Here is an 11,499-nt window from a genome sequence, read left to right as displayed (position 1 = left end):
AGGTATCTATTAACTCTATTTTAAGAATGAGATTGCTACCCGGTAATAGGCTCGATAACCTCGTCGGATTTTCGATCTTCAATCTGGTGCGTGTACAAACAAGGTACAATCGAGTTTACTTTGTAGAATCCCTTGGCGCACTTCTGCATCGAGGGACATCAATACTCCTCGCCGTGATACAACTTGGTCGATATGTACTCTATTCTGTTCCAGCGTTAATTGCTTGTTTACGGCGGTGGAATAATTTTCAATCGATCCGGGAAACTAAGTGCGATTAGTAAACAAATCTATGGTTCCTCTCAGCGAATAAAAGTAGATTGAGAACTTTCTAACTACGATCATTGATTGAGAATTGAACAGCCTGATTACGAAGTTTGTGGTCAATTGTAAACTTTAATGAATTCATACTTGATAGAATCATTGCTACATTGTTAATAGTATTTAAATATTTGATTCCTGATTCTTATTGTTTTCCGTTTTGGTTTACAAAACTTGAGCTTATCACTATATAACTAAATATTTTGGTACTACTTATTTACAGGCTTCTTCTTTCAATTCAATTAATTGTATATCTATACTTTTGTCGTTAAAACAAAAACAGTTGATACTAGATGATAGATAGTGGTACTTGGCAGCACAACTATTGAATAATTTAAAATATAAGTGGTAAAATATTCTGCAAAAATTTTTCCACAATCATAAACTCAAGTTGAAAAGTTTATGCAAATGTTGAAAATTTCGCGAACGTGAGAGAATAAGAACGAACATCTCTTGAAGATTACACAATTCTATTTTACTGCGCGCACTTAAATCACGTACTGCTGTACGTCATTCAATCCTCCGAATCCCTAAAACCCTACCAGAGCTTACGAAGACGTTTGGAATACGTTCCGCACCTCCGGTCACTGTCATTTAAATCTTTGGATTAAAAGGTGCGACAAGAAAGCCTGAAGACATTCCTCGTTTGCTTCGCACGAGGACCGATTTTCACGAGGTGCCTCATCCATTCGACTTTCCGCATTCGTGCTTTCCCCGACGAAATTTACTTTCAAAAAAGCGCTAAGTCTCTCGGGAATTTGCTGTTCACGTTTGACTTGAAATAACTGTAAGCCGTTTTAGGATTGTAAAAAGCTGTGGTTTAAGGTGGACAGCGAGCTGGCAACGTAACTCAGAGTGCTTCTTCACGGAATCCAGTCTGGAGTCCAAAAAGTGGAATATTTGAGATTTTTTAGATGAAAGAACTAAATATTTTAAATTTTGTGTGTATGTTCACTTTTATTTGGATAAAATACATATTAAATCCTAATTTATTTAATATTTTCCTAAAAATTATTGAATTTGTAACACATTACTTTCAAGCCTTATTGCTTTCTCGAGTATCTAAATTTCTTAAATACTTTTGAAAATTCTTCAGGATGAACATTATTCGCAACATAGTTTAGTATTCTACATTTTCTCGATTGAAAGTCTACGGAACCTGAAGGATTCCATTACAGTGTCATCGTTCGAGTAATTTATTAAATATTTGTTATTCGGTAAAAATGCGAAGTGGTCGTCAATCATAACGATGCGGAGTGTTCCGGCTGGATCGATTATTAAAGAGCTGAAAATGAAATAAATCTTTGCGTATAAAGATCCGTGGAAAGGAGAGACGAAGCCCTGGCGTCCGCAATGCGATCGTTTGTCACGAAATCCTGTCGTCAAGCTGCTTTTTGTGTCCGAGCGAAGACGACGATAACACGAGGCTCAATTCGCTGGATTTGATTTAACAACGGAAACTTAGCCACCGTTCACGAAGCTGCTATGATGTCCTCCGTTTAGGTGATTCTATGGTTAATAAATTAGGTATTCTGAGAAAAATAATTGTAAGACATGAAATGTATACAAATAATTATTAACTGCTTGGAACACACGATTCAATGTAAATTAAACGATATTCTTGCAATTATTTTCTTAAAAACGAAAAGGGACATTGACCATTTATATTCATGATATACCCAAATATTCCAAAATTTCATTTTAATGTCATCGATACATTTTGGGAAAACGAATACAATGTATTCGCAGAAAGTGCCAGTTACTTTTGAAAAAATAAATCGAAACCGTACAATATCAATTTCTCATACGAGACTGCGTTTTCGACTGGGCTGACGAGTCCAATACAGATTATTTCTATCTGTGTCGGTATACGTAAACATTTACGATGGTATGGTATTATCTGCTTTAATTTGCTCTGATTTATTGAAAGATAGTAAGATGGACAGAATTCAAGCAATACTGTACCAGCGTTAATATTAACAAACATCAACACGAATGGAAATAGTGAATAATGGAGCGACTATTGAATCCCATGCTTACCCAATGAATTTTTAAAACTGTTTTCCTCGGAAACGGTGCCTTTGGTGGCGATATTTCAATATAAATTTTCAATTCGTGCTACATGTGGAATTCCATTTTTTAGGTGTGCTACCAGATTGAATTGTTTACATATCCTACCCTGCTTTTTAAAACAAAAAATACTATTTTTGAATGCCAGTTATCGTATTCAAGTATGTATATTGTCAGTAACATCACATTAGAATTATAAGACGGTATTCGTTGTCACTTTAAAACGATTAGTTATCATTATTATATATTATTCTCGACATAGATGACTACTGTTAATGATGTAGTATTATATCGAAGACATGATATTGTTACATATCAGTTTAATGGGATTAGATATTATTAATCGATGTTACAAATTGAATACACTTCATAATCAATATGCAACATGCAATATATTACATTGATAAATTATTATACCCTCATTAAAGTCATACTAAACTGCTGACGTGTTACTATTACGTGTCCACATTCCAACTTATAAGGGAATGTGTGTCTACAAAAAAATATTAGTCGACTGATAGTCTCCATAAACGATCCCTCGAATAGCCCTCTACGTTAAGATCTTGCGCCCCAGCCCAAAAGCTTTTACCTAATAAATATTATACTCACAGCCTGAGAAGGCATCTACTACCACAAGTCGATCTATTCGAATAACAGAACATTCATACCATGATATTCATTCACTGGGTGTCGCAAGATACAAAAAATGCAGTTCAAAGAACTCTCACTACCGAACCAGGACCATTGCTCCACTCACAATCAGCTTTCTCCCAAATTGTAGAATTTCTATAATATCAAATACGCAACATTAAAAACTGTGGTCATTTGTGACCCAGAGCCTCAGTCCACTGTTATTTTGCCAAATAATTTCCTGTTGCCGCGGGCCGCTTGAAAAATTCATGTCTCAGCGCTGATCAGAGGCAATGGCAACCCTTTCAAGGGAAGAAGATCCGTCGACGCAGTATACCGGATCCCCCGGCCGGGTAAACCGTGATTTATTTTAAAATTGCGCGCGGGACCCGGCACACGGGACGCGAAACGTGCCGGTTCAGAAGCCTGGCGGTTTCCATCGCCGTTTTCATCTTCCTCTTCGATCGGTATCTCCCGAGCTGTCATACGTTTCCTCGCGTTATGAGCACCGTAGTAGACAGTTCGTCGCGCTGGAAGTTACCCCCAGCTTCCTAGGCGAGAGCTGCCGAGTCGCCGACAAAACGGTTGTCCGTGTCAAGCACTTATGCGCTTCTTTTTTGCTAAATACATTTCAATATCCGACGTAGGAGTAGTCCTCTCGAACGCGACACTTCGCGCCCGGAAGATATAGCCGCGGATACGAGACGGGATGAAGGAGTAGCGGGCGGAAAGGGGTGAAAAGGGCGACAGAAGCTGCAATATTCTTGGCTCGCATTGTACGTGTCCCATAAGTTGGCAGGCGAGCTCCCTCTCAGCGACAGCTTGACAGAACATACGCTCCGTCCCGCTCGAATCCTTTCGTCCTTCCTTTCTCAACGTCTAACCCCAACTTTCACCTCGTCTCTGTCATGTGTCGCCCCTGTCTCTCTCTTTTGTGCCACCTCCCTCGCGTGAAAATAAAAGTTTATAAGTCAAACAATCAGATTATGTGCTTGCCAAATCGTCGAAGCTCGGACGACTTCCGCCCGAGCTTAATGTCATCGTCGTATCTGTAAAACTTCATCCCTCTGTGTCTTCACTTAAAGGAATCGTTTGTTTTTGCGATGCATTTTGGTTTATTTTGTTAATAATATAAGTTTAATAAATTTAATTTTAATTAAATCGATTCTTCGACTTCTGTTCCAAGTGAAAATCGCAATCTACCCTCGCTTAAAGTGTTTAAAGCGTTCCGAAGTTCACATTTAAGGAGGAGAAACGAAATGGCCACTGTTACCGCGTTCTTTCTGATGAGAAAAGTGAATGGGACGCTGACCGTGAACGAAATAGAGCTACAGCCAACGTCCCAGGCACGTCCGGCAGCTATAAATACGATCCTGCTCTGAGAGTAGCTCGGAATGATATTTTAGGGATCCAAAGTTAGTACAATTAACTGTTTGAAAACTTCTAAAACAATATCACATTTTATTTTATTAATTTAACAGTCTGTTATATAGTGATGAAGGTGATTCCATTTCAACAATTCTCAGCGTTGACTTATCAATAACAGAGGTAGTGCTATTAATCATCCAATTTTCAAGAATATTTCTCTAGCAATCAACGTGTTAAGGCAACTTGGATGGAATTCAAACTTGATTGCTAGAAGAGGACAACGAATGATATACAATTGCTTGAAGTTATATCAGTCTAGATTTGCTTTTACTGTTGCTGAATAGTAGAAAAAGAGACAGTGCAGAGAGTAAGTTCACAGTATCCCTAACACAGATTTATTAAAGAGTCAAATGCAGTAGTATATTCTTCTGTGAACGAGAAGCGCAGTAAATCTTCGCATAGTGCTCGAAAATCAGTCCTGGCAATTGTCAATAAGTGAAGCACCTGTATAGAAGCTTCATAAAAATTGATCAAGCGCAAACGAACAAGCCGAAGAAGACTGTAAACAGGATACAATGGAAGAAAGTTGAGTTTCCTTAACTGCTTCTCGAGTCTACCCATTATTCAAGCCCAATGGTGGGGATATTTCCGTCTCAAGTATCCCTAACGCAGATTTATTCAACGAGCGGTGTCGGTACCGCATTTCTTGTGTGCTAACTCTCCCGCGCGATCGAAATCGGTTGTGTGATAAAAGTTTGCAAGACACCCGTTCACGTATGCGAATGGTATCCACGATTGTGTGTGTCCCTGCTCGGCCACGTTGACTGAAGGCGCGGAAAGCAGAAAACGTGTCGGCGGGAAAACGAGTAAAGAACACGACTCGAGGACCGACGAGGAATGATCGCGTTGCGAGGGTGTCGTGGACGAGCGGCACCAGGGGTGGGACGGGAGGGGTGCTAGAGGACGAGAAAAGTGGAGACCACGTGCAGAAATAACGTTCGTGTTTTTGATTTGAAGCACGTAACCGAACCACATTGAAATCAGATAGGGGCGCGAGAGAGGACGCTAAACTGGCTCTGAGGCTCCAGCAAGCTTACTACGGGAATACCTAAACCGGGATACCGGGCACAGGAGGTGGAAAGGGTGGGTGGAGGGTGCTGGAAACGCGTTAGGCGGCCAAGGCAGCCGGAGACCGAGTTGTGGGTGGGGAAAAGAAGGTGCGACCGAGGGAAGACAGGCACGACGGGATGCAAGGGGGTGGGCCAGACGCTTCACAACGGGTGAAACGTGCCACTTTCCACGGATTTTCGAATAAATCGGTGGCGCGCAGAGTACGCGCCGTTCCGGTATAACGGAGTCCTTGCTTTGATTCTGACTTTCTGAACCCCTCTGGATTCGTGTTCCGTAATCCGTACGGGCCTGGCGCTCTCGGGACCCGGGAAACGCCGGCGCGAGAGTTTGTCGCCCCTTCTCGAAGCTTTTGAAAAATCTGCACCCCCGCATTTGAAATAAAAGTACAGTCACACGGTAGGTCCTCGACTTTAGGATAGTTTGAATTGATATTTTTTCAGGAAAATTCAGAACCGTCGACGTGCGTTTTGAGTCCATATCTAGCGCTAGTATCAATCCAACGTTCGTTTTTCTGACAAATAAAATTTGCACCGTTTTGTTTTCGTTTCAAGTGTTTTGCATATGTCAATTATGAATAGTAATAGTATTATAAGCGCATCGATTAAAATGGAACCTTAAGATGACGTCATGTAAAACATTCTCCGAGAATAAACTTGTGGTATATTGTTTAATTACGATACGAACTTTTAGACATTGAGGAACATATTTATGTTAAAAATCAAAATTTAGACTATTCTAATATGTGATAATGTGTGAAACAGTCATGGATATGAATGTAGTTCTCAAAGTGGTGGGAGTCTGAATCCGCACTGTTCGAAGCGATGAAAGTTCAATGTATGTTGTACGAGAGATAAATTTGTTCCGCGTACACGGTTCGAAAGTTGAGAAGATTCCATATCCGTGGAGTTCGACGGGTGGGAAGATTATGTCTTTGAAACTAAGTCAGAATCGTATCAGAGCTCTAATTCTACCTACAAGATCAGCTTGGAGAGGACGATGTGTAGATGAGAGCAGAAGGAGCGTCATTAGTAATCGAGGGCAGTTATTCGATCGTAGAACATTTTCAATCTGCTCACTGAATCTACACGAATATATTTATAATATTAATATGAAACAAGTATGGATACTGATATGAGAAATAAATGTTTCCACCTGAAACTTGGCTAGGTAATTGTTATATCTGTAAATACAAGATTATGAAATTAATTATTGTAAAAGGAGAAAGAATAAAAAGTAAACACGTAAAATTACATAGAAAACATAACCCAGTATAACGTATTGCAAGTGTTACATTTTCTCTCGACGACCATTCATAGTATCCTAATTGCAGCCAGACATGTGATATTGATATCCATTCTGTGTGTCTCAGTAATGAGTGATGGAACAGCGCGATATTCTGGTAATTAAATATTCAGCGCCACTCTATAATCATTATCAACGTCGATGTTGTTCATAGATGTTCATAAATTCTAGGATTACACAAACACAATTCATTAGCATTTTGGTAGAGGTTTTGGTAACTAAATATTAAACGAACTCATTTGTTCCATTGTTTATATGTATGTCTACAGTGTATTTCTAATGAAATTTCCTTTTTTTGAAATTATAAATTCAAGTTTCCCGAAACCTGGTTGAAAGGTGTCCACAACTAATTCATTCGCTTCATTAGAAATGCCAACTAATTCACTCGCGTGAAAATAAACCAGAATACTTTCTTCTCGACAAACGGAATAAAAATGTGCAAAACTGATGTCACTCTTCTGTCGTCGGGTAGGGTGCACGAAAAGCAACGAAAATGAGCGACGGTAGGACGAGCGCGAACACTTGTTTCCTCTTTCGACGAGTTTTCCTAACCGGGTAGTTCAAAAACTGCTCTCGCAGAGCTCGAGCCTAATATCTTTCACCTTTGTTTTCTCCCCGAGTTCGTTTCGCCGCTTTCTCCCTCGGCAGTTTGCGCTGGGTGCTCGATTCTGTCTCTTTTCTTCGCCTCGGCGCCTCTTTCCTGTACCTTCGAACGCGCGTTGCGCCATATTTCAAACGTCATATTAGCAAGGACCATGCGTCTTCCACGGGTAAAATGTCTATGCTAGCGGCAGGCTTGCCGCCACTACATCACATAGCTGGCCTCCCTCTTGGCGTCCTGGTATCGTGTCACCTTGCCAGCTCGCCACCAATTACACATTAATGCGACGTCGCGTTATCCGGGACGATGTGTGAAATGGAAGAGGGAGAGTGTACGGAGGAAGGAGTCATCCCACGGGAGTACACCCTCCTGCGATCCATACCATCGAATTAACCTACTTTTGCACGTCAGAAAGATTCGATCAGCACCCATCATTCGATGGTTGAAAACTGGAAACTGAAGAACATGAGACAGATAAGGTGGAAGAAGTTACTATATCAGTTGACACTGTCGATGAAAATCGTTTTAAGTTTGAAGCAAACTATGCCAGTAGTGGTTTTAATATTCCAGTCCAAGTATATTAAATCCCTGCATGTCTAAACATTTTCAATTCATGTTTTTGGAGTCGTGTTTAATTATAACGGGGTATTTGGGACAATATTCTTGCGCTCTTCTGTTTACTTAGTATATTTGGGACGTTTTTATCAGTAGTGTCAGATGTGTCAATAATCTAATCTATAAAAATATAAAATTAAAGACTTAACATAATGACTAAATATAATGTAATACTTAATCAATTTAAAATCGCACGTTTTTGTTTACACTGTTTCATGTTTCAGTTATATCTTTAAGAAATTTGATCATGAATATTAATTGGAAATGTTAGTGATTATTTTCATGTTATATTATTTGAAATAAATAAAAAATTAAACGTAAATGTTTGTACGAGAGTCTCTGAAGAGGTCAAAGTACAAGAACAGTTTTGAATTTCATTTATCGTTGTGATAGGTGTCTTACAAGACTAATATGTCTGGCTGTCGACAGATGGCACGTTGAAACAAGAATTTCTCGCAAGTATTCGAACTAGTACTCTTTCCTATATATATAGCCTTGAGCGATCGACAGTCGTACTGCTTCGGCAGTACATATACTAAAATTGGAACGATACAGAGAAGATTAGCATGGCCCCTGCGCAAGGATGACACGCAAAATCGTGAAGCGTTCCACATTTTTTGTAATTTTCTTCGAAGAACATATAACTATTTAAATTTAATTTATTGCTAATATATTTGTATTTAATCTCAAATTGAAATAGTATTTCAAATAATACAGTTAATATGACTGTTTCATTTTTTGAATAAGATTCCTCTAGCTTATTTTACAAAGTAACTTTTAAAATAGCAATATTGTATGTATTGTTATACAATCAAAAATTCTTTAATAGCTAAAATTGCAAGCTTCTGTTGTAATAATAAAATGATACCGATTTATTTAATAAAAATGGAGATAAAAAATTATTATATTTGGAAACGTATATAAAAGCCAAAAGCTTGCATAAGATAAATCACCAGTAGACCATCAGAAATATTATATAAATTGTATCAAATATTTGTAGCGTTATACAGCAAGGCAGAATTTCTTTATGTACAAGTTTTCTGTTTTAAAACCAGAATTTTCTCTTCTTTCATCCACCCTGGCGAGGTCCTGTATAAAATCAATATTATTTCACAAAGAACGCACCTAATTTTCTCAACATTAGAAGAAAACGCCATCAAGTGTCTTATCACTCGGGCATATCTTATTCTCGAGCCACCCTAACAAACGTTCATAGAAACAATTACGAAGGTGTCAAGAGAACTCTATTTCTCTGTCAGTGGATCGGTATCCGCTACGGGAGTGGCGAGCACTCGCAGTGTCCATGATCGAAAAGGTAATTAACGTCAGTCTACAGTTTCCATGGAGTAATTGGAGGCCTTCGATGGAAGAATACTGGCCTCTGGTGGTACATGAACCCCACCAAAGTCACGTCATCCGTATTCACCTAGGATCGTGGAAGGAATCGGTCCGTACCGCCCTTTTTCCTTCCGGCTCCTCCTCTTCACGGCTGTCATTAAGGGACATTAATATTACCACAGGTGCGAGCGCGTGCACGTACGCGACGGATACGTGGATACACACGTCACAAGCACCCAAGTGGAAACATAGAGGGTTATCGAGGGGTGTATAGGAGAAAACTGTTCTCGCAGTAAATATTGTAACATCTGGCGCGACTCATACGAGTTCGAGTCACGCCTCCAGCCCTCTACATTTCATTTCACTTCTTAGATACTTCACTGAAATACTGTCGGGGATCCACTGGCTTGGTAGTACTCGGCGTACAGCACGGACGATGGTTTGGAAAGAGAAAAAGGGTACCGAGGGGAAACGGGCGGAGCTGGGTGTCCGTGTTTGTTCCGGTAGCTTCTTGGATTTGCACGGACGGCCTGTCCACGTTCGCTAATCCCTTTTGTACGTGTGTCAGTGTGCGAGCTTGCTGGTTGCAGCCAACTCGTCGAGTTCACGGACAAAAGACAGATCGTTATGCTACCTTTGGATTACGCCATAAGGTGCAACGGGTCTTCCGTTCTCGTCACGGTGAACCGATGGAGTCAACGTCGGAACATTTTCACTCTCACGATCTATCTTTGGTGTACCTTTTAATGTCCTCTATCAATTTAACGGGCAGCGACCACGAGACGATTCCGCGACGGGAAACAATTTATTTTGACGCTACGTATGCTAAGTTAGCGAGTGAAGGGGATGAGTACTTTATTAATTCTTTCAAAAACTTTTATTATTCCAGGTTCAACATAAGCTGATTACAACCCTAATAGAAACCTACAAAGAAATACTGATATAACCCTGCAGACTGCCATAGTTTAGTAATTGTATTAACTCGCAATTAAAATGAAACGGTTTCCGCGTACACGCACCCGTGTACTTTTATTTACGATTCGCGTAGCAATTTTTCCCAGCTGGTGGCCAAGTGAAAACGAAGCGCATCGATTCGTCACTGTCCCGAACGTAATTCTTGCGCATCTGAATTTTGCAACGCAAATGTTTAACGTCGGTTCCACTCCAATTGTTTACAATGCCCGTCAGATTGAATCGAGCCGCGGGAAAAGATGCGCGAAAAGTGTGCTCGTGACGTCCCCGCGTTGCTTTTCTATTTTTTTTAACTCACGTTCCAGTTGACAAAAGCCCTGCGTAGCCGTACGCATGGAGTTTATATTTACGATACGTTGTTAACTGATCGCGTAAGCGTGTTTCAGTCGAACGACGAGGAGACACGCGTTGTTTGCGGACGCGCAATTGCAATCTGCAGATCGAAACGAGGATTGCTCGAGAAACGTGCGAGAAGATGATTATAAATCCGTAGGTTCGTTCGTTTCATTGTGCAAATAAAGATACGCGATGAAATGGAACGCCCGTCGATAGACGTAGTCGTTGTTTATTTATTGTTTGATATTCAATCCGCGGGAGATGACTAGTTACAGATACGCAAACACGATATTTTGTTGCCAAAATAGTATTGGGCACGCAGGCCACAGCGAAAGCGATGTTGAGATTAAAGCTTGTTCAACAACTTTCGTTTATTCACAATTTAAATTGAGCCAACTTTGCCCGATATTTGTTTCAAATTAATTTCTTTTCGGGATGGTTATATGGAAAATTGTAATATGTTAATTAGCCTGTGCCTCTGTAATATTTCAGTAATGTACGAAAAATTAATCAAGTATAACTTAGGGGAGAATGAAAATTTCTTTGAAGAATTTATTTTTCAAATCTCTCTCTTCCTCTACGTTGAATTAATTAATTTGTGAACAGCAAAAGTTTTAGATTTATTATTATTCACCGATAAATACAAATCTTCCAGTGATCTTTAACCTTTTTATCCATCTCAGAGCGTATCACCAACCTGCAAACTTCTGAACTATCTTTCGTAGTCTCTCTGAACATACATGACACAAATCGTTATATTTGGAAAGTGGAATACAATGCCGTCCATTGTTTTACAGGCTATCATTGTACCTGAAGCC

General features: G+C 39.8%; 1 non-coding gene across 1 annotated transcript; it reads left to right on the top strand.

Moving 5' to 3' along the window:
- Positions 1 to 8,547: 8,547 nt before the first annotated feature.
- Positions 8,548 to 8,653, top strand: LOC128886515 (U6 spliceosomal RNA). Its single transcript, XR_008459856.1, has one exon. It is a non-coding gene; the product is annotated as a U6 spliceosomal RNA (small nuclear RNA).
- Positions 8,654 to 11,499: the final 2,846 nt, after the last annotated feature.

The sequence above is a fragment of the Hylaeus anthracinus genome, unplaced genomic scaffold (assembly GCF_026225885.1).
Source record: "Hylaeus anthracinus isolate JK02 unplaced genomic scaffold, UHH_iyHylAnth1.0_haploid 11982, whole genome shotgun sequence".
Classification (NCBI taxonomy): domain Eukaryota; kingdom Metazoa; phylum Arthropoda; class Insecta; order Hymenoptera; family Colletidae; genus Hylaeus; species Hylaeus anthracinus.
This window is presented reverse-complemented; position numbering and strand designations above follow the sequence as displayed.